The 23,945-nt window shown below is 42.5% G+C and overlaps 1 protein-coding gene across 10 annotated transcripts in view; it reads right to left on the bottom strand.

Moving 5' to 3' along the window:
* Positions 1 to 23,945, bottom strand: part of PANK1 (pantothenate kinase 1) — a 109,168-nt gene that overhangs the window by 27,110 nt on the left and 58,113 nt on the right. The window contains exon 1 of one of the 10 annotated variants that reach the window (XM_032312140.1): positions 19,744 to 19,771. The exons of the other annotated variants lie outside the window; for them this stretch is intronic. The gene's annotated coding sequence lies outside the window, so the exon portion shown is untranslated. Of the gene's footprint in view, positions 1 to 19,743; positions 19,772 to 23,945 lie in introns of those variants that run through there. 10 annotated transcript variants of the gene reach the window in all.

Here is a 23,945-nt window from a genome sequence, read left to right on the forward strand (position 1 = left end):
AATCATTTATTTACCCTGTGTGGTTTGGGGGGAGGGGGAGGACGGCTGGAAGGCAGGAAAATAGGAGGAAGGGAGACCCCTATATTTAAGATGATATGCGCCTGCTGAAAGACAGAGAAGGCTCTCCCTCCAGGCTATTAATATCTTTAGCAGGGGCGCAGGATGGGCTGGCTGTATGGGTGGAGGCTCTATAGAGATTAGGGGACGGGACGAAGAAAATTCTACACTCAGATCATTCAGTACATGCAGAAGTAAAAAAGAAAGAAAGAAGAAAAGTTCAGTGACAATGGAAAACAGGAGACGTCTCAGCAACAGAATCGACAGAACAAGCTGTGTGAAACCCAGGAAATAATCTAATTCTGTAGTCGAAACCCAGTATTCACTCAGTCACAGCTGTCACCATACCTCGGAAATGAAGAGTCCCTTCATGGCTTTTTATTTGGTTGGCTACTGGTTAAGTACAAGCAACTGCAAAGAGGTCTCACTTTTAAAAACGTGAGGGGGACACCTAAACATTTTGTTAAGTTATTTAGAATCCTGCTGTCTTTCCTGCTTCCCCTCCTGCTCATTTCAAAGCTTTTGTTGGCAACCCAACAAAACAGTGGGAAAATGTGTAGAGTTCTGAAAATTCAGTTATATTAGCAGTTTTGCTTAAGGTAAAAGGGAATAAAGACTGGAACACTGCATTAGTTTAAATTGCAATAGAAACGGCTTTCACTTACCTGTGTTCACTTCTTACCTTCATGGAAAAAAAAATGCTCTTCTATTCCCATGTCAATGCTTTTATAGAAACTGTCAGATTTCTGAATGCACAGTTTTATTCATCTCCCTGATACTAAGAGCTACCTAAATCTTACACTTCCCAACCATAAGCCCTGGATGGAGATAAAAGACAAGGGGAAGGAAGAACATCCCAGTGCAGCTATCATCCATGACTCGTGTGTTCTTTAATCCAGAATATCCAAATGCTTTGATAAATTCAGCTGAACCACTGATAAGTCTGTTCTGTGTTTGCCGGGAGTGATGCTGGTTCTAGATACAGAATGTCTGCATTCACCCTCTACTCCTTCCATCACATGTCATTTTTAAAGAATTTCTAGAATATTCATCAAAGATGTTCAGCAGAAGACATGGCTTAAAGGGTCCAAGAAGACTTTGACAACTGATTTACTCATTCCAGATGGTTCCTACCATAGTGAGTTGTGCATAAACAAGAAGCCAACATTCATCAAACAAGGTGCTACAGATAAGCAGTGGACTTTCCCTTCCCTCAGCATATTATAAAGAATCATCATAATAGTAAAGAATAAAAGGGATAAAAGAAGAAGATAAAAGAAGAAGAATAAAAGAATAAAAGAAATTCTTGCATGGGTGCACCGGGAAACATACACAAAGATGTTCACTGCAGCAATTTTTAGCAATGAAAAGCTGGTAACACTGTAGACATCCATTAGTATGTAAATGAAATGTAATATACTTATATGATGGAATACTATATAGCTATGAGAAGCAACTAGATTAGTATGAGTCAAGACAGAGCCCAAAAACAATGCTGAAGGAACACTGCTTTAATGGTGAGCCCATGACATATAGATTGTCACTCCCAGGCCAGAACATTTCATTAGAGACATGAGACCCTCCAGCGCTTTCCCACTGTGCAGGAAGCATTCCACATGTTGGCTGATCTATCAGCTTAGGTCCTGGAGTGAAGACAGAGCGGGTCTTCAATGCACATACAGCATGAGCACGAAATGAACCTTTGTTCTTTAAACCACCAGACTTGGGTATTGCCTGTTACTGCAATGGACTCTGACCTGACTGCTACTTGAAATGGAGTGACTTCAACAGCAACAAAGGAGGGAGGGAGGAAATGGATTTTGGAGGCTGGCAAAACATTTGATAAAACCATCAAAACTTGAAAGGCAGATAATATACTTGAAGAATTAGTAGATATTGTGGAAGAGATTGAAAGTCAAATGTTAATAGCATATGTTGGCTACTATTGGCTGCATTTTATTTTTTAAAATTTTGTTTATTTATTTTTGTAAAAGTAGGCTCCACACTTGCCTTGGAGTTTGAACTCACAATCCTGAGATCAAGGGCTGTGTGAGCTACTGACAGAGTTATCCAGGCACCCCTGTTGGCTGCATTTTTAAAAGGTGCGCCCAGAAACAAGCTGAGGGTTGCTGGAGGGGAGGACGGTCCCGGGGATGGGGTAACTAGGTGATGGGCATTAAGGAGGGCATGTGATGAATGAGCACTGGGTGTTACATACAACTGATGAATCACTGAACTCTACCTCTGAAATTAACAATACAGGCTATGTTAATTAATTGAATTTAAGTTAAAAAAATAAAAAAGGAATTTACCATTAAAAAAAAAAAGTGCACTCAGAAAGTACTGGCTGGTTTACAAACAAAAAGAGGGAATAGGGTCCATCAAGTTAGAGTTGGAGGGTTGGAAAAAGCAGCTGCTTCTCTTCTCCAACAGATAAGCAATGAAACCCAGAGACTAGAAAGGCTCTGCATAAGAGAGGACAATTAGCACTTAGCTGTGAGGTGAGGTTCAAAGGAAGAGAATAGGCTCTCACACTCTTAACACTGTGAGAGGGTTACAACATCTCCAAGCAAAGATGCAGTTAAGATCATGGGTTCTTGGGGCACCTGGGTGGCTCAGTGGGTTAAAGCCTCTGCCTTCACCCCAGGTCATGATCCCAGGGTCCTGGGATCCAGCCCTGCACTGGGCTCTCTGCTCAGCGGGGAGCCTGTTTCCTCCTTTCTCTCTGCCTGCCTCTCTGCCTGCTTGTGATCTCTGTCTGTCAAATAAATAAATAAAATCTTAAAAAAAAAAAATCATGGGTTCTTAGTTAATTCTTTCAATTAGAATACTTCAGGGGAAAAGAGACCAGAGGTGTGGCTTCCCACCAAAGGCTGACAGGTTCAAAGTATCATCAATTAAATCAATAAAGAAATGCTGGAAGCAAAACTACAAAGGCATCCAGGGAATGTAAGTATGCCAAGGACCGAGGGCTTGGCATATGGAAATAAACTAGAGTTTAAAAGATAGGAAACTTACTTCCTTTTGAAAAGAGTTTTACTGCCAGAGAATGCCCGAGCCCCCAAACCTCTAAAGTCAGCTGAGAAAGCGGCTCAGCTCCCACAAAGGGCATATTCTTCGGTCTTGCCTTAGTTGTGATTCAGGAAGTTATTGGAAAAAGCCGAGGCTTGAAGAGACCAATGGATTGGGGAGCCGCTTTCCGAGAGAACGATCAAGACCCAAAGAAACATCCTCTACCTACAAGTCAAGGAGCCCAGACGGATTTCAGAACTGCTTCAGCATTTCTGCTAAAGAGGACAGATATCCAGAGTTGAGGTCAATACCACTTTGTATCACCCCCTGCCCCCAATTTGGATCCCCCTGCCCATCATCTGGATGCCATGACTGGGGGACGCTTCGGAGCTGTCTACTTTGGGACGGGAATGCCTGTATTTCGCCTGCAAGGCAATTATCTGGTAATCCGAAGAGTAAATTGTGGTGGTCACTAGTGCTGCTGCTCAAATATTTCTGCTTCTCTTCCTGCCAGGCCCATGGGGTCAGACTGCATCTCCTGGCCATTTTATAATTGAGCTGGGCAACGTGCCTATCCTAGTCGGTGAGTTGTGCTTGGGCGAGTGTCTGTCACTTGCAGGCAAGAGCACTCACAGCCGTGGTGAGACCCTTCAGAACGCCTTCCCTACGACCAGGACCAGTCAAGCCCGAGATAATGACTGTTGCCTCATCTGGGTCAGAGTGAAGATGAGCCAGAATGGAGCCCCCAGCCACCCCCTTGATGGGCTTATAGTGTGAATGAGAAATAAATCTTTATTGTTCTAAGGAACTGAGACTTGACAGTTGTCACACAGATGATTCATTTATCCTCACTAATATGTCCTCCATCAAAATCTGGCTATTGGGCACCTGGATGGGGCTCAGTCATTAAGCGTCTGCCTTTTGCTCAGGTCCTGATCCCAGGATCCTGGGACTGAGTCCCGCCTGGGGCTCCCTGCTCAACGGGAAGCCTGTTTCTCTCTCCCTCTGCCCCTCCCCCTCCCCCTACTCATGCTCATCCTCTCTTTCTCTCTCAAAAATAAATAAGTAAAATCTTTTTTTTTTTTTTTTTTTAGATTTTATTTTTTTTATTTGACAGAGAGAGACACAGCGAGAAAGGGAACACAAGCAGGGGGAGTGGGAGAGGGAGAAGCAGGCTTCCCACTGAGCAGGGAGCCTGATGCAGGGCTCGATCCCAGAATCCTGGGATCACGACCTGAGCCAAAGGCAGACACTTAATGACTGAGCCACCCAGGTGCCCCAAATAAGTAAAATCTTAAAAAAGCAAAAAACCAAAAAAATCCGGCTTATTTCCCTGGAACCCTCCCTCTCCTGCAGAACCAGATCCAGGGACTGTCAGTCTCAATGATAAACATGTGGTTGTTGAGCGTTAATAAAAAGGTATGTAGAATTTAAAAAAAAAAAAAAAAGGTATATAGGTCCTGTTGCATTTATTTCCGTCTAAAAATTTTTCCATGGGGCGCCTGGGTGGCTCGGTGGGTTAAGCCTCTGCCTTCGGCTCAGGTCATGACCTCAGGATCCTGGGATCAAGCCCCACATCGGGCTCTCTGCTCGGCAGGGAGCCTGCTTCCCTCTCTCTCTCTCTGCCTGCCTCTTTTCCTACTTGTGATCTCTCTCTCTCTGTGTCAAATGAATAAATAAAATCTTTAAAAAAAAATAAAAATAAAAATAAAAAAAATAAAAATTTCTCCAAACACAAACCAGGATTGGCAATCTGGTAGTAATTTAAAACCTATATTCCAAATCTGTATTCCAAATACTGTGGCAAAGATATTTAGAAGTTTTATTGGTAGTCGGTGGCTTTAAAACAAAGCCTGTTTCTTAAAGACCTTTTTGGAACACTGGAATAGTCTCTGAGAGGCACCCATGCTTCCCGCAGTAAATTTCAAGGGTTACACAGTGAACTCCAAGGAACATCAATGAGCAAAGACCAAACAAACAAACAAAAAACCCCAACAAGCACAACACAGAAAAAGTTTCCTACCAGTCAAAGGAACAATTTTAAGGGCCAAGGGAGCCTGACCTCCTCTTGAACAACAGGCCAGAGCTTTAAGGTATTCCCAGTGAGGCAAAGTTCACTAATCCACCAATATTTTTTTCTGTGTGGAAGGTTAGCACCTCTGGGCACAGGTCTGACTCAGCAACCAGTCGCTATCCTGCACAGTTTAATACATTTCTCTAGGTTCCACCAAGTTGGAATTTGGTGAACTAATTGTGAATAGGGAACGGTGTGACTGAATTTCTTTCCCCACTACTTGAGAATAGATTTTTTAAAACATTTTATTTATTTATTAGAGAGACTGTGCAAGTGGAAGGGTTGGGGCACATGAGAAGAGGGAAAAGCAGACTCTGTTTGGCATGGATCCAAACTTAGGGCTCCATCTCTGGACCCTGAGCCGATATCAAGAGTCAGACACTTAATGGACTGAGCCACCCAGAAGCCCTACAAATAGATCTGTTGAGCTAACTAACGGGTAGAAAAAGTATTTTAGGTTTGGATAAGCAACAGGGGAAAATAGGACTTTTAAAGCACTGATATTTGGGGGGCCGTGGGTGGCTCAGTTGGTTAAGTCTGCATTCAGCTCTGTTCATGATCCTGGGGTCCTGGGATCAAGTCCCAAGTTGGGCTCCTCACTGAGCGGGGAGCCTGCTTCTTCCTCTGCCCTTCCTCCTGCTCGTGCATGCTCTCTCTCTCTCTCTCTCAAATAAATAAATAAAATCTTAAAAAACAAAACAAAACAAAATAAAGCACTGATATTTTTATGCTACATAAATACTAATTATGTTCAAGTTGCCTAAGGACCTCTACACGTTAAAAAAAAAAAAAAAAAAACTTAGTTAATTTAGATTCGAGGGTGTTAACAGAACTGAATTTCTTAAAAAATTAGTTCTCTGAGGCCAAGCTTCCTCTTCACCATGTCTAAATTTAGCTGGTAGTATAATGTAGTCTTTGCTAATATATTCACAGAAACATTTAACTTTAGGAGGTGAAAGGGACCTTAGGTCGAGTCCAACATCCCATTGCAGATAAGGAAATTATGGCTCAGAAAGATCAAGGATTATCCAAGGTCAGTCCCAGTAGTTTGGACCCATTTTCAGTTTCATGAGCCAGTAAGCTCCCCATTTTGCAAGACTTGCCTGAGTTGAGCAGCTTGTCACTTGCAGTGACAGCACGCAGACAGACAGGATGGTCGTGGGCAAGCTCCTTCCTTGAGCCACTGACTAAGCCGTAAGTTGGAAGTGGGCCCACCGATCACCAAGGTTGTGTCCACTTCTCACATCCCATCATCCTCAACACACACACACACAGAGTCCTCCAAAACCATAGTTTTAACTGTGTAAAACAAGAGCTTAAAACCTAATAGCTATTTAAGGACTTTGAAGAAAGTGGTAAATGTAAAATTTAATAAAAGGGTTTCGGTAACACTGTAGAAGGAACCCATAATTATCGCACACAGAGCAATCGGCTAAACATGAAATATTCTATGCGAAGAAACCTGAGTCACGCTCTCTTTCAAATGCATGCACACCAGGTTCCCTTCGTTTGAATTTTAGTCACATGGCAATCCCCAGCTGTCAACGGGAAAAACACCTAAGCACTTACATAGCACTTGGTGGGAATAGAAGCATGGGCTTTTTGGAAATACCTATTAACAAAGCTCCAGATTCTGCCTATATTCTTTAATATATCAGTTCCACTGTACCCTAAAGAAATAATAATTATGCATGTATTCAAAAATTTATCTTTAAAAGGTCACTTAACTTCCACTACTGAGAGAAAATTAATTATTGTCTAAACATACAGAATGGGTTAAATAAACTAAGTAAAACGATTATCCATTAACATAAAGGGACAAATCACCACCATTAAAATAATTTTGTAGGAAGGCATTTAATGATGTGAAAAAAATGTTCATTATACATTGTTAGGTGAAAAGGGAAGGTGATGCAGTGTTACAGTGTACAAGATTATAATTTTGTATAAAAATCAAATAGCAATTCGTACACAGACAAGACTAGAAACTTCAGGTGGGAATGTTAACAGCTGTTATCTCTGGGTCATGGATTAGGGTAATTTTTTTCTCCTTCTGGCTTTTCTGATGATGCTTTTCAATTGCTTATAATAACCTAATCTTAATAATGCATTTAATTTAATCTTAATAATAAAAGTCATTTTATTTATTTATTTATGGATAAAGATTTTATTTGTTTATTTGAGAGAGAGAGCATGAGCAGGGGGCAGGGGGAAAAGGGTTGGGAGAAAGGGCAAGAAGCAGACTCTCCACTGAGCAGGGAGCTGGACACAGGGCTCAATCCCAGGACCCTGAGATCATGACCTGAGCTGGTCAGACACCTAACTGACTGGGCCACCCAGATGCCCAATAATCAGAGTTATTTTAGAATTCTGAATCACAAACTTCACTTCACGATGCAAAAGAAAAAGAAATTATTTTCCTTTTGTTTCCGGGAGCTGACAGCAGATCTGTGGTCCTGCCCCCAGGAACCCACGTGCCTTCATTCCCCAGCCCCACAGCCCTTTCCCTGCTCAGGACATACTCTCCCTGGAGCAAGCCTCTTAATAAAATCCACTAGGCACAAGCTATCAGTGACCCGGAACACCAGGCCCCCCAAGAACAAAGCTGCTTCATCAGTTAGACCCTTGACAGTGGAAATTTAGGGTAGGAGGAGTCCTGATTTACCTGCCTGCACTACCGTCACGGCAAAACCTATAGGTTAAACCTGGCCACTGTAAACGCACTTGATGGCAAGAGATATGTTTGCTGGAAAGGATCACCGTGGGAAAGGCCACATATCCCTGTGTGACAATAACCCTCCTGCCACTGGCATAGCCTCCAATTCCCATCAACTTTAGCTGATTGAAAAAAAAAAAAGCCTGATCATATTCTCATATACAAGAGTGAAAAAGAGAATAGCAAAGATTCCTTTCAGAACGTCTGAGGCCAGCAGAAGCATCATCCCATCAGACACCAGAAGTAAGGCCGGGATTTCACCAACTCTGCTCTGCTACACACAACACACTCAGTGCCTAGGACCTGCCTCCTTTTTGGGCACTCATGAAAAAATTATAATTTCTTTAAAAATCAGAAGAAAACACACAAATTTTCAAGGCAAAAAAAATGTTGTAATATGTCATATTAACACAATTGCCTTTATACCAAGAGTTAAAGACTGTTAACTTTGAATTTCATATGGAGGAAGAAGCACATGAAAACCAACTGCTCCTTGGAGAGGGGGGTGGGGGTGGGGTCCACGGAAGTTAGCCCCAGTTTACATTCTGCACCACATCCAGTCACAGGTTAGAACTGACAAGATGCCAGACCAGAGTCTGCTTTCCATCTGCAATTTGAACTGGGGAACTGGTTTGTTTATAATTTTATTTCCTTAAAGCAACTTCAATTCTAGTAGTTAGTGCAACTAAATTTAAAGTCAAAATTTTAATGACATTTATTTTTTAAAAAGGACAGGCTATATTCAGCCACATGCTTTCTCAACTGTGCCTCATTATTAAAAACTGCCAAAGGCACGTGTTAAAAATATGGACTCCCAGGCCACAGCCTGGAGACTGGGATGAAGCAGGACTGGAGAAAATCCTTCGCGGTGGGGTGGGGTTTGTAATTCTCACCGGTCAAGTTCAAAACCACTGTTCTAGCTGAAACGAAATGAATGCTGTAAGAAGCCAGACCACAGCTGAAAAGTGAGAAATCAGAATTTGAACGGGTTACTCTTAACTTTTAACTGGGAGGGAGCTCTGAAGCTGGTGTGGTGCCTAGCACCGATTTGGCAGACGCTCCCATTCCCCAAAGGGACCTGAACACATCTAATTGCTCTTTAATGAAATTACTATTGGGCAATTTATACCATGAGGCCCGCAGGTGATTTTTAAATTTTAAATACAGCTTTTGAATTTCCAGGTATCATCCACCCACGACTAAACCCATTGTCATGGGTTTAGAAACGTTTCACATGTAATTAAGTGTTGTCAGTGTGCTCCTCTCTCCCAGTGACTCCCAGGTTAAAGGTGACCATGCCTTCCTCCATAAAGAAGGCAGCTCACGACACAATACTAGTGCATTCGGGGCAGGCAGGCAGATGTTCTTTGATTCGCAACCCATGGGGCCGACCTTGACACAGACGACCACAGGAAATATGAACAACAAACAGAAAGACCAACATAAAAGCTGTGTTACTTTTTTTTTTTAGGTTAAGATTTGAGAGAAAGAGAGAAAAAAGAACACCATTCTGGTGTTACCCATAAATGTATTCTTAGCTTGAACCCGGGCCAGGAGGAAGCAGGGGCAAAATGAAGCTACAGATGAGGGAATCCAAAATGTCAAACCCATGAGGTGAAAGAAATTTTTCCTTGAGCGTCCTTCTCAAGAACCTGAGCAACTCAAGGAGGTGCGGTTTCTTTCCCAAGGGCCTGGAGCCTCTCCCTGCCACCCCTACAAGAGAAAATCAGAACAGGAGGAGGGATGTCGCTCTAGTGACCACAGAGCTCATTCTGTTTCTATCATCCCCACAGCCAAGCCCTGGATTTCTATCCTAGGTCCTGAGGAGGAGACATGATAGGCAGTGAAACAGGAAATGAAAACTGTCTCCCAGCGCTCAGTAACACTGTCAAGCCAAGGAAAGGGGTGCGGGGGAGGGGGACAGATACAGACAGTTAAGGACATTGACCCTATTTCTCACCAAGAAGTTAGTTGTCAGTCCTGCCCCACAGAGGCAAGAGAAGGTGAGTATCAACCTTCCATGTAGTTCTCGGCTTTCATAACACCACTTTCATCATCAGAAATACAGTCCCTTGGACTAAAAAGAAAATCCTGCAGACATGTGCTGAGGGACAAGAGTACAGTGGGCCTGTGTGATTCTCTCCAGTGTGATCACTGCAGCACCCAGAACGAAACAGCGCGTCCACCTAGGGACGGCTCTTCCTGCTACCTAATGCCCTGCGCTGAAGCTCAAGATGGCAATCTCATTACCTGCTTAAACAAATCCCAGTTTAAACCACCGAGAGGTTTAGCTTTCTGTCTTGATAAGCCACCAGAGCATACATACTTACCCCAGGGGTGCTACCGACCATTTAATACGAGGCAGTGGTTACCTGGAGGCTTCCAGGAGAACTGCGGTGCTAGGTGGCCCCACCGGGCGGAACAACAGGTCTACCAGTAATGGGCTTTGCTCATGCACTTTAGCTTGACTGTGAAAGTCTGGCATATCTTTGAAGTCGAGCTGAGTGAAGACTGAGGAAGACGTGCCAACTGTTCACACGGCATTGCAAGCTGAACGAAAGAGATCACAAGACCCTCTTCAAATAATCTGGGAGCAAGTACGCACTGAGGGAGCCACCGATTCATGAATGTGTATTTATGACAGTGAGAGGCACTGCGGCACAGAGTCGGGATATGGCCATGAACCCGCCCCCTCAGCACTTACATTTGGGTCTGCAAGGACTGACCATTGATCAAGAACAATCAGGAAAGAGTGAAAACTCTGCTGTGAGTGAAATCCACACTGTCCTAGGACCAGACACCATTTAAAACGATCCTTTAGTATTTATGAATGGCAGCTCCAAGCAGGGTTCCCTCTTAGGCACCATAATCATCAAAAAGATAAGCTTGAGACTACCTCACCATACAAGAACCTTATCATTAAACTTGAGATGATACTCAAACCTACAGAAATGTTTAAAACCACAGGATGTGAGTGTTGGAGGGACATCAGAGCTCTTTGAGGGACATGCACATTAAAATCACAATGAGATACCACTTCGAACCCACTGGAGCAGCTATAATTTAAAAAATGGAAAACACCAAGTGCTGGTGAGGATTTGAAGAAACGAGCCCTCACACACTGTTGGTGGGGATATAAAATAGTGCAGTCACTTTGGAAAACAGCCTGACAGTTCTGCAGGAGGTTAAACGTAAGCTAATATATGATTTAGCAAGTCCGCTCTCAGGTACACCCAAGAGAGATGGAAACATGTCCACAGAAAAAGTTGCATGTGAGTGTTCATAGCAGCATTACTCATAATAGCCAGAAAGTGGAACAACCCAAATGTCCCCAGCTGATGAAAGGATCAATAACCTATGTTATCTCCATGCAGCGAAGTACTATTAGGCAATAAAACGGAATGAAGTACTAATATGCATTGAGACATAGACAAATGTTGAAATCGCCATGCTAAGTGAAAGGAACCAATCATAAGAGACCACCTAATATATTACTCAATATGTGACATCTGTAAGAGGCAGAAATATTAGTGGCTGCCTAACCTTGGGAGTTGTGGGGGCAAAAAGGAGTGAGTGCCAATAAGTTTTCCAGGGTGGGGAGCGATGGAGTGTTCTAAAATTGACCGTGGTAATGGTTGCACTCTGTGAATACGCTACAAAACACCTAATTGTGCACTTTAAATGGGTGAACTGCATGTGAATTATATCTTTTTTTGTTTTTTAAAGATTTTATTTATTTGTCAGGGAGAGAGGGAGAGAGCACAGGCAGGGAGAGTGGAACGCAGAGGGAGAGGGAGAAGCAGACTTCCTGCTGAGCAAGGAGCCAGATGTAAGACTCGATCCCAGGACCTTGGGATCATGAACTCAGCCTAAGGCATAAGCCTAACTAACCGAGCCACCCAGGCATCCCTGAATTATATCTTAATAAAGCAGATCTTATGCATAAATGAAACTCTGGTCTAATCCCTTCATTTCACAGGTGACTTTTAAAACATAAATGCCAAACTGGGGTGCCTGGGTGATTCAGTCAGTTAAACACCTGCCTTTGGCTCAGGTCATGATCCTGGGGTCCTGAGATCAAGCCCCGCATCCAGCTCCCTGATCGAAGAGAAGTCTGCTCCTCCCTCTCTCTCTGCTCCTCCCTCCCTGCTTGTACATGTGCTCTTTCTCTCCCTCGCTGTCTCAAATAAATACATAAATAAAATCTTTAAAAAAAAATAAATTAAAATAAATGCCAAATTATAATTGCTTTTGAAGAAAATTTAAAATGCACGACCAACTTTCCCATATTTTTAGAGAAAATAACTAGTAAAAAATTATAGCTCTTCCTGATGACTGATAGACATATGAAAATCAATTTTTGTGTCCACTATAGACTGATGCCCTCAGGAACCACAAGAACCTGTGCTTCTCAGGCCGCTATGACCTGAGTATTCTTTGTCTTTATTATAGCTTTCTCTGTCTTGCTTTTGGGCTAATGTTGTTAATTTCTTGCTGCTATCAATGTTACTACAGTGATTCTATCCCAAACACACTGTATATGAATGTGGAGAAACAAAATCAAGTCTGTTAACAACTGTGCCTTTGGTAGGAGTAAATGGACTCAGAGCACAGGAAGTACTCTGAATGCAAAATGCAAAAGCATCTCCAATTTTATCTACTTTCCAACACTGATTTGGGTGGCTGGCTTCCTTCCAGGTTCTCAGACGCCTTCTGGCTTATCGCTGGCATGTTTCCAGAAGTGACGATCACTGTCATTAGTAATAAATGTATTCTTTTACTCTAACAATTTTTATCAAAGGCACAGCTAAATGTAATATGTAGTTGGAAAAAGAGGTTTCAACTCTAAAACTATAAATATGAGTATTGAAAATATTTTTCTGGTGCCATTTAATTTGGGGAGAGAGTGCCCTTCTTCATCATTAAGATGAGATTTTTCTAACGACTTAGCACTGGAAATTTATTATATCTGAACTCTAGACCTCACATATGAAAGAGATAAGAGCAACATCTTTATATTGGTTAACTTTACAAAACACATAACATATTTAATGTAAAGTTCATCTATGAGAACAACGCTGTTTTGATGAATATGAAGGCTGGACAGTTATCACTTATAGATGATAGCGGTACTCTCATAGACTTCAGCATCCAATTTCTTTTTGTTCTACCTTGGGCCTACACAATATGGAGAAAAGTTTGACTCAGAGAGAGTAGGTGCAAATCCTCACTGTTTTTTGAACAGCTTTCCTTGCAATCCGGGGATTTCTGTTATCAAAACTGATTCAGTAACTGGGAAAGATCTTCTGAAAATGTTTCACAAATAGCTGAACACTGAAAAAAACTAACAACTCCTCAGCTTGCATGTAACAAACACAAAAATCAGATGAAAGCATCTAAACCTTATAGTAAGTGCTATAACTTTAAACTGGACAGGTTATTCATTTACCTGTTGTATAACTGACCTATGCCAGAGTGAGAGCATTTGCCAAGCAAAAACTAAGTCTTGCCTAAGATTTGAGTGTGGTCTACTTTACTAAAGTGGTATATTAGCCTGTGCAATTTTATGCAATTTTATATGGACATTTGCACACAGGCCAAATTTTTTAAAAGACTTCAGAGCCACCAACTGGCCAATCAATGGTCTGTTTGTAAGAATTCAGGAGAAGCTAATTCCAAGGTCTACAAATAAACGGGTTAACCCAGCAGCAACTCTGTACCAACTAACATTAAGTGCTTTCTATGTGGCAGGTTCTGTGCTGGGAGCTTTATGTACAATATCTGATTTAATTCTCACAACCCAATGTGGTAGGCCGTCTAGTTATGCCCACTTTACAGATGACAGAACTGAAGATGAGAAGTGAAGGAACTCACCCAAACATTACTAAGGTGGTTTCCGACATGCTTTTTAATGACAGCTTTTAAATAGACAAAAATATTTTTAAAGCAGAACTTGAATGAAATGTTTGGACCCTTTTCAAAACTTCCACCCTGTACATAGCAAATATCCTCTGCTGAGCAACAAGAGAGCAACCATTTATACACCAGTACTTATACAACCTAGTATAAAAACAGGTATAGTAATGCCCCGAAATTATTAGAAAATATCACATGATCCTCAGTATTCTGTCAAAGAAGACACAAATGTAGAGAATGCATCTGAAGCACGTTTTTCTTTTTTTATTTTTTTAAAATGGCATGTCAGCTTTTTTTCTTAAAGATTTTATTTATTTATTTGACAGAGAGATCACAAGTAGACAGATAGACAGACGCGGGGGCGGCCGGTGGGAAGCAGTCTCCGGGCTGAGCAGAAAGCCCGATGTGGGACTCCATCCTAGGACCCTGGGATCATGACCTGAGCTTGAAGGCAGAGGCTTAACCCACTGATCCACCAAGGCGCCCAAAGCACGTTTTTCATAAAAACTGAAAACTTCCTAAGACTCACAAGAGTAAGCCAATCCTGGCAGTTAACACAGATAAGAACTCACTGATGTTTAACTGGTTTGATCCCCAGGAATGCTTGACAAGCTAGAGTGATACTAAATAGATTAAGGATCTTTTTTCTTTGTTTTTTGTTGTTTTGTTTTTGTTTTTTGTGGTAAAGATCGTCTAGAATAGCAAACCACAGGAATTTCAGCAATACCCCTCCTGGGAACCTCTTGTAAAACCCAGGTTCAACCTTCAAGGCAGCATCTCCAGACCTCCAGCCTGAGCCCAGTCCTACTTCCTGAGTCTTCAGGATGAGTGCTAGCTCACCTGCTCTCACCCTAGTGGCTGCGGAGGCAAGAAGGCTGGAATTCTTTTAATGCTGTTCCCAAACTCTCAATCTCAAGATAAAACTACATAGGAGATACGAGTCACTTCTAAGCCAGTGAGCCTGCGGTGATTCCCCAAGCACCTTTTGGGCACAGGATTATTGCATTACAAGAATGAAGTTTGAAGTCTCAGACCATGAAGAAATGGTTAAAAATTAATCATACACTAACGGTAACAGGGACTGGCAAAACAAACAACAATATCCTCCCAACCCACAAAACTGAATCCTTCCAGGACACACAATGTCAAATTTTCATCTACCTATCAACAAACAGGATGTAACTATTTTATCCATAGTTAGATAACTAAATGTATTCCTCTGACTGTGCATCATAAAATGTTACAGTTCAACTGAAGATAACACATTGTTAACTTTTTACAGCAATTAACAGATTAGGGTTATGTTTTTAAAAAGAGTTCTTACCTTTTAGAAATACATATGAAAGCATTTCCCACTGAAATGATGTATCTGAGATTCACTGTAAGTCATTCAGTTTAAAAGGGGAGGTTTGGGGGGCGCCTGGGTGGCTCAGTGGGTTAAAGCCTCTGCTTTCGGCTCAGGTCATGATTCCAGAGTCCTGGTATCGAGCCACGCATCGGGCTCTCTGCTCAGCAGGGAGCCTGCTTCCTCCTCTCTCTCTCTGCCTGCCTCTCTGCCTACGTATGGTCTCTGTCTGTCAAATAAATAAATAAAAATATTTAAAATTAAAAAAAAATAAAAGGGGAGGTTTGGATGTAACAGATATGATAGGACATCAATGGACAGAGAGGCCAAATGATGATTAGCACTTTTTGGATATACACTTTGGTTTTGTATAACGTTTGAAATTTTCCTAGATAAAAAGATTTCTTTAAATTCCCGACACTCTCCAAACATTCCTACAAAACAGTGAGAGGACAGTGGAACATTAGTCACCTTTGGAGTAAAATTCAAATGGGAACGAACTGGAGAAGTCCCTTTTTTGGCCGCACAGATGCTGTTGGTGGAAACAAACATGTCAAGCTCCTTTCCCTCTTGGCTGGGACAAATTTCAACCTGTCTGCCCTAACCAGAAACATGGAACAAAGATACTCCGGCAACTCCACCCTGCCCTTTCACCAACAGTAAATTAACTTTAAATTACTCTAGAAAGGTGCAAGGCTCATTGGGGCAGACGTAGCACCTATTTAAAGAAATGTTGGTGTTTCCCAATCCATGTATAATGAACACATAGCTCAAGACAATTCAAGTCATTTGAAATAAAAACAAGAGTGAATCATAAAATGAGTATAAAGAAGCCCAAAGTTGTGATTTCCCTATGATCAACACTTTGGTGCAGGTGTGGTTATTTACCTGTACACATAAAGTCATATATACTATTTTCTTCTCCTTTCCTTAGTTCTCCTGCTGTACTGCTAGTGCAGTAACACCTGCTTATTCTACCTACTGCATTATCCAGCATGGAACCCAACTGTATTTGGGGAAGGAATTTAAGAGGGAGAAAGGGAGACAGATAACAATGTGATTCTAAATTCTACCCTTACACCATAGTGGGCCCTCAAATATTCGTAGAATACTTGCTTTCCTGAGAATGAAGCTCCTTTGTCTAACTCCTCCTCTTCTGGCTTTGTCCCACTTAGTAGAGGACATGTTGACCTTTTCCTCCCCTTCTGACTCAAATGCTTTAATAATTCAACTTGTATTACTGATGGTCTCTGGGACTTTACTCCGCATGACCCATGACCTGTTTTCTGGTCAGAGGTGTACTGGTAAATGTTTAGCAACTGGCTCTCTAAAAATAAAGCCTTGATTTTCACTGTTCACCAATTTCCACAGTGTAAACACACCCACTGTAGCCAATTTCAAGCTACTGACACAAGGACATTGAATGCAGAGTTAGGAAGTAATGGGTACAGTCAGCTCTCAGAGCCTGTAGGAGCAGCACAGCATGTCATGGGGACTCATCCTGGCTGGCCTCGGATAATCCCAGTTTACGCCTGTGGTCCTGGTATAATTATTCATGATACCCCTCACCACTCTTTAAAAGTGTTGATGAAGGGGCATCTGGGGGACTCGGTTGGCTAAGTGTCTACCTTTGGCTAAGGTCATGATCCCAGGGTCCTGGGATCGAGTCCCGCATCGGGCTCTCTGCTCAGCAGGGAGCCTGCTTCCCTTCCTCTCCCTCTGCCGGCCTTTCTGCCTACTTGTGATCTCTGTCTGTCAAATGAATAACAAAAATTAAAAAAAATATAATAAAGTATGAATCATAAACAGACAGCCTCAACAAGTTCTCTGATTCATACACACAGAGTTTAGTGACTTTTGGAAATGCCATAGTATTTGAGTAAAATCAAGCCAGGCAACGGGCTTCAGACCACACTCCAGCTTGGAATCACTGAAGCCAAGTATCACATGTAGAGTCTAGCCCAGGGATAAAAACTAGTTAGCCCCTGTGGGACCCGTAGGCTTATTAAATCTCAGTGTTCAAGGTCACCCAGGTCAGTACTTACCTAATCCCCTTTATGACAACTCAAGAGGCCATCCTTCCATCTAAGCTTTAATACTGTTGGCAACCCAATCGGTACTGACTCACATGGATGATGGAGTCTGGCAGGGGAGTGTGTGGGTCTTGGTTTTTCAGAGGGTAGGACCGCAAGGAAAGTCAAGATAAAATAGCTGTCTTTAAATATCTAGTAAGCAGTCATGTAGAAGAGAGACTGAACACAATGTGCGGCCAAGGTAGAAGCTATGAGAGTCTGATCTGACTTAGTGTAAGGAAGGGCATCTAACAGCACCACCCATAACAGCTAACATCTGAGTGCTTACATTCTGCTGCAAGCCTCATCACACTGCTGACCCATATCAAGCTTGAAGTCACACAAGTCCACCCCTGTCTCTCTCACTCCTGGACCACGTACCTCAGGCTGTAAAGGAGTTGTGTGTCCAAGAAGCCCCAGGGGATTCCTAGTAAGCGACACTGCCCAGACTGGCCCCAACTCACAGAGGTTCATGTAGGCTCACACTGTCCAGAGGCACAAGCTAAAGGCCCTGTGGCCCAGATTCAGCATAGAGTCAAGGCCAGGTGCACCAGAAGGTTCATGTGCTAGTCTTAAAGGCAACAAGTGCCCAGAAATACCCATGTCCTCATCTACCAGAACGAAGTTTGCTAGGCTATGGGTTAAAAAGAAGGCCAAAAGGGGTGCCTGGGTGGCTCAGTGTGTTAAGCCTCTGCCTTTGGCTCAGGTCATGGTCTCAGGGTCCTGGGATCAAGCCCCACATCAGGCTCTCTGCTCGGCGGGGAGCCTGCTTCCCCCTTCTCTCTGCCTGCCTCTCTGCCTACTTATGATCTCTCTCTCTCCATCAAATAATAAATAAAATCTTAAAAAAAAAAAAAAAAAAGAAGGCTGAAGAACTCCATGCAGCTGTTCTGAATTCTGAAGGCTTGTCTGATTCATGCAGCTTTTACAAAGGCGAAGTGCTCACTTTCCCAATCCTTCTCATCTCTTTTGTGCCTTAGCTGCTTCACTCAAGGGCTGAGGTATCAAAATCTGAAGATCAAAGGAAGAAACTTGCTTTTTTAAAAGTTAACTTCGTCCCGGCACCAAATTAGCAGTAAAATAAATGACAGTCTTCTTAGTCACAAAGTTGCCAACATCACCCTCAGACAGGGCACGCTGTACTCCATCTCAGGAGCTGCAATGGGGCAACTTTTGAAAGTAACAATGAGGTCACTGAACTGTGACACAGGCCACATATCCCGCTTCAAGAGACGTCAGAGGGAGTTCAGGATGTGATGTGATGTTAGGTCAGTTTGGAACATACCCTGAAACCCAGGCCCAGTCTCAGTCCAGGCAAAATGAGTTCATGCAAATTCTGAGATTTTACAAAGTTTTAAAAGCCTCTATGATGAAATAACACCAATAATATTAATATTAATATTAAATGCCCTTTATTAACAGTTGCTAGTGTTAATAGCAAAATATCTTTTACTATGCACACACCAGGGTGCAGTCATTCTATTCTACACTTAACTACATTTTCCACATTTGGTCCTCACAATGAATAAAATGGGCTCCATGAGGCAGAAGACATGAACAGACATTTCTCCAAAGAAGACATCCAAATGGCCAACAGACACACAAAAAAGTGTTCAGCATCACTCGGAATCAGGGAAATACAAATCAAAACCACAGTGAGATACCATCTCACACCAGTCAGAATGGCTACAATTAGCCAGTCTGGAAACAACAAGTGTTGGCGAGGATGCAGAGAAAGGGGAGCCCTCCTACACCATTGATGGGAATGCAAGCTGGTGCAGCCACTTTGGAAAACAGCATGGAGGCTCTTCAGAAAGTTGAAAATAGAGCTACCCTATGATCCAGCAATCACACTACTGGGTATTTACCCTAAAGATATAAATGTAGTGATCCAAAAGGGCATGGGCACCCCAATGTTTATAGCAGCAATGTCCACAATAGCCAAACTATGGCAAGAACCTAATGTCCATCAACAGATGAATGGATAAAGAAGAAGATGTGAGAAAAAAAAAAAAATATATATATATATACTGCATAGTATTCCATATATATATGCATAGTATTCCATAGTATATACTATATGCATAGTATTCCATAGCAGCCATCAATACCCCCCAAATCTTGCCATTTGCAATGATGTGGATGAAACTAGAAGGTATTATGCTAAGCAAAGTAAATTAATCAGAGAAAGACAATTATCATATGATCTCTCTGATATGAGGAATTTTGAGAGGCAGGGCAGGGGGTCATGTGGGAAAGGGATGGGAAAATGAAAGAAGATGGGACCAGGGAGGGAGACAAGCCATAAGAGACTCTTAATCTCCGGAAACAAACTGAGGATTGCTGGGGGGGAGGGGGAGAAAGGGATGGGGTGCCTGGGTGATGGACACTGGGGAGAATATGTGTTATGGTGAGTGCTGCGAATTGAGTAAGACTGATGATTCACAGACCTATACACCTGAAACAAGTAATACATCACATGTTAATAAAAAAAAAAAAAAAAAAAAAAAGATAGGGGCGCCTGAGTGGCTCAGTGGGTTAAAGCATCTGCCTTCAGCTCAGGTCATGATCCTGGGGTCGAGCCCCGCATGGAGCTCTCTGCTCTGCGGGGAGCCTGCTTCCTGCCCGCCCCCCTGCCTGCCTGTCTGCCTACTTATGATCTCTGTCTGTCAAATAAATAAATAAAATCTTAAAAAAAAAAAAAAGATAGGCCCCCATTATCTCTATTCAAGAAGTAGTCCCACAGAGTGCCTGGGTGGCTCAGGCAGTCAAGTGGCTGCCTTCGGCTCAGGTCATGATCCCAGCCCCACATGGGGCTCTCTGCTTGGCAGGGAGCCTGCTTCTTCCTCTCCCTCTGTCTGACACTCTGCCTACTTGTGCTCTCTCTGTCAAATAAATAAATAAAATAAAATCTTAAAAAAAAAAGAAGAAGAAGAAGTAGCCCCAGAAGTTGAGGATCTCACCTTAAGGCTATACTGTTATTAAACAGTGCTGGTCCACCTGGGGGGGCACAGTCCGTTGAGTGCCCAACTCTTGGTTTTGGCTCAGGGCATGATCTCAGGGTCCTGAGATGGAGCCCTATGTCAGGGTCCACACTCAGTGCAGAGTCTGCTTAAAACTCTCTGCCCCTACTTCCCCCACACTTTCTCTATCTAAAATAAATAAATCTTTTATAAAAACAAAACCAAAAAAATACCAAAAACAACAACAAAAAAAACCACATATTGCAGTGAGGCTCTAAATTTAGGTCTGGTGGCTCTAAAGCTCTTTCCACTACAGAACACTACTCACACTTCCGAAAGCCCTCTAGGATCTTGAGCCTAGCCCAGCAGAGTCAAAATCTGAAATCAGATGGTTTTACCCTGAGCCCCTGGGCCCTCCCTCAGTTTCTCCACCTGAAGAAGGAAGATCATGATAGGATCTGTCTTACCATAGTCTGAGTATCTTATAAACAGCAAAAATTTATTTCTCACAGTTCTGGAGTCCAAGATCAAGGTGCTGGTGGATTCGGTGTCTGGTGAGAGCCTGCTTCCTAGATGGCTGGCTTTTGGCTATAACCTCACATGACAGGAGCAGGGATGGTGGGGCAGGGGCGGCAGCTCGCTTTCTGAGGTCTCTTTTATGGATGCTAATCCCAATGGCTCTACCCTCTCGACCTAATCACCTCCCAAAGGCCCCACCTCCTAATACAGTCACCTTGGGGGTTACAAGGTTAATATATAAGCTCTGGGGGGACACACAAGCATTCAGTCCATAGTCGTACCCATCTCACAGGGTGCTAGGAGTGTTTGTTCAAATAATCCATGTAAAGCGTTTAGCTGCGGGTCTGCACGTAGTTAAGTGCCCATGCCTGGCCAGTGCCTGGCCACTGTTATTTCCACAGACTCTCAGTTCAGCTTTCTGCCAGAGGGGCACAGACTGCAGACGCTTATCTCTTCTGAAAATTTTACAGAACACACTTCTTTCCCTGACATAAAGAGTAGACTTATTGTGGCAGAAAAGAAAGCCAGCTAGCTGTCAGTGGACTTAGACCTCCGTCTGAATTTTGGCCCTGCCCATTCACTCACTACAAGGTCTTCCAGCAGGATCCTTCACCCCTCTGAGCCTCTCTTTCCCCATCTGTGAAATGGAAAGTAGGGTTGGTAATTTGCATACTTTCATAAGAACCTAGGCATACAGATGTCGCGCAACAACAGCTACTCTGATTACTGAAAGTGACTACTGCAAGGACTCACTATGTCATGACTTTTTCCTGTCCTCCTTCCCAACTACAGAGGAAATCTGCTAGAGGTCCAGACCATTATTTTGATGCAACTGGCTCTAAAAATAACATTACCTCACCCCTTCGAATTGACGGAGAATATGAACACACACGTGTGATTAGCCAGCTCTAAGCATCTAAGAGATGGCATGAATTAAGTAATGAGATACCAAGCTTGACAGCTGCACTATCTGGAGAAAAGGTCTACTTAGAAATTCTGTGCAGTACGTTCGGTACACTGAACAGTTTCCATATCTGAATCAGAATACTGCCACGCAAGGTGAATCCTGACCTATGTATTAAAGCTAAAGCACATGGAATTAAGTATCATAGAAGTCGAACTTTGATTTATTTTTACTCTCATGGCATTTGGTTTGTTTTAAAACGACACATACATACACAAGCCAGGCAATCACAAAAACAAAAACAAAACAAACCCCTGAAACCAGTCAATGAGAACCAGTTCTCCTTTGTTTCCCTACTAATTCTGTTTCTAAAACCATGATGGATTTTTGTTGTACTCACTTGTTAGATGTCCCACATGCTAAAAATTTGCAGTACTCTTTCCATCTTTGGTTACTGTGCCAAACAAATATGCTTTGGATTAATGCTGAAATTTGCTTACTGATCTTTTGAGGAAAAGTGTTCACCTGTCTAACATATCCCGATACCTGGCTTAACCACTTAGAGGCTGGACACTTGGGCCTTAAATTCTTAAGTCTTCAGTTCAAAGGTGCATTGCACAACTCATAACTTCACTGACAAACCTGGGAATCTGACCATGTCCCAGAAGTAGCAATACTATAGTGTGCCCTTGCTTCCCATTTGCTTTTTGTTGTGGAATTTGCAATGCTTCCCATCCACCTAGAATCACTGAATATGGTTTAAAAAAAAAAAAAAAGCACATATATCTACACTCTATGCAGATCCAACCAGAAAATTCTACCTGTTATCTTTGTATCCTGGTGTTTATAATTAGCCTGATTCAGTGGTAGTGGAAAACCTGAATACCACAGCTGAATACTTCAATATTTAGAGAACTGACACCTCTCACTTTCATGATGGTGGCTAGCTGAAACTGGTAACGGACCCAGGTTTCTTCAGTTTGTACCCATGATTATGTTCTGTGTATACTGAACTCTCACCCATTTCCTGCTAATAGTGTTCTATCTAAACCATTTGAGAAGCCAGAGCTCCCCACCCCCCACCCCACAGGAGGCTGCTGGCACTGATCCAGTCCTTATTCTGTCCTGTTGCCACACAACAGAAGAGGCAATGGAGAGGGCAGCACCCATCCCCCAGCCTTCTGATGATGCCCAAATATTTGCCTTTCTTCAGCATAGTGTTCGGTGACCCCCACAATCCCCTTGGCATTTTTTCCTCCCTCCACTAGGGTGGCTCATCTAACAGTGTCCTTGTGGTCTAAAACACCCAGCATTTCAAGGCAACATCCGAATACTACTTGGTGCCTTTTCTGTTCCTCCTCCAGAAAGAATGTATTCACCAATCCCAACAAAAATAACTTTAAAGGCACCGAGGTGGCTCAGTCAGTTGAGCACTGGACTCTTGCTTTCCTCTCAGGTCATGATCTCTGGGGAGTGTGACTGAGCCCCAAGCTGGGCTCCTGCTCAGTGGAGAGTCAACTTGAGATTCTCTCTCTCCCTCTCTTCGCTGTTACCTCCCCACACTCATGCATGTGTGTGCGCTCTCTCTCTCTCTCAAATTAGTAAATACATTTTAAAAAAACAAATGCAGAAAGGGGCACCTGGGTGGCTCAGTCGGTTGGCTTTTGCTTTCTGCTCAGGTCATGATCCCAGGGTCCTGGGATTGAGCCCCACATCTGGCTCCCTGCTCCAGGGGGAGCCTGCTTCTCCCTCTCCCTCTGCCCCTCCCCCTGCTCTCTCAAATAAATAAATAAATGAATGAATGAATAAAATCTTTAAGCAAAACAAAGAAACATACAAAAAATGACTTAAGAAAAGAGTTATGTACAAAGTTGTTGCTGTAGTGATGTTTATGATATAGAGACCCCCGCTACAGCCTAAAGCTATGAGATAAAGATTAAATAAATTTTGGTATATCCATATATCAGAATATTGGGAATATAATTAATATAATAATATAATATAATATAATATAATATATATTAATATAATATATATTAATATAATATAATTAATATATTTTAATATAACGTTAAAAAACGATGTCTTAATGCCATAAGAAAATGCTTATGCTAAAATCTTATTTTATTTATTTATTTATTTTTAAAGATTTTATTTATTTATTTGACAGTCAGAGATCACAAGTAGGCAGAGAGGCAGGCAGAGAGAGGGAGGGAAGCAGGCTCCCTGCTGAGCAGAGAGCCCGATGTGGGACTTGACCCTGAGACCATGACCTGAGCCGAAGGCAGAGGCTTTAACCCACTCAGCCACCCAGGCACCCCTAAAAAATGTACATTTTAAATATGTGTTTTCTCTGAGTAATGGGGC

The sequence above is a fragment of the Mustela erminea genome, chromosome 14, assembly GCF_009829155.1.
Source record: "Mustela erminea isolate mMusErm1 chromosome 14, mMusErm1.Pri, whole genome shotgun sequence".
NCBI lineage: Eukaryota > Metazoa > Chordata > Mammalia > Carnivora > Mustelidae > Mustela > Mustela erminea.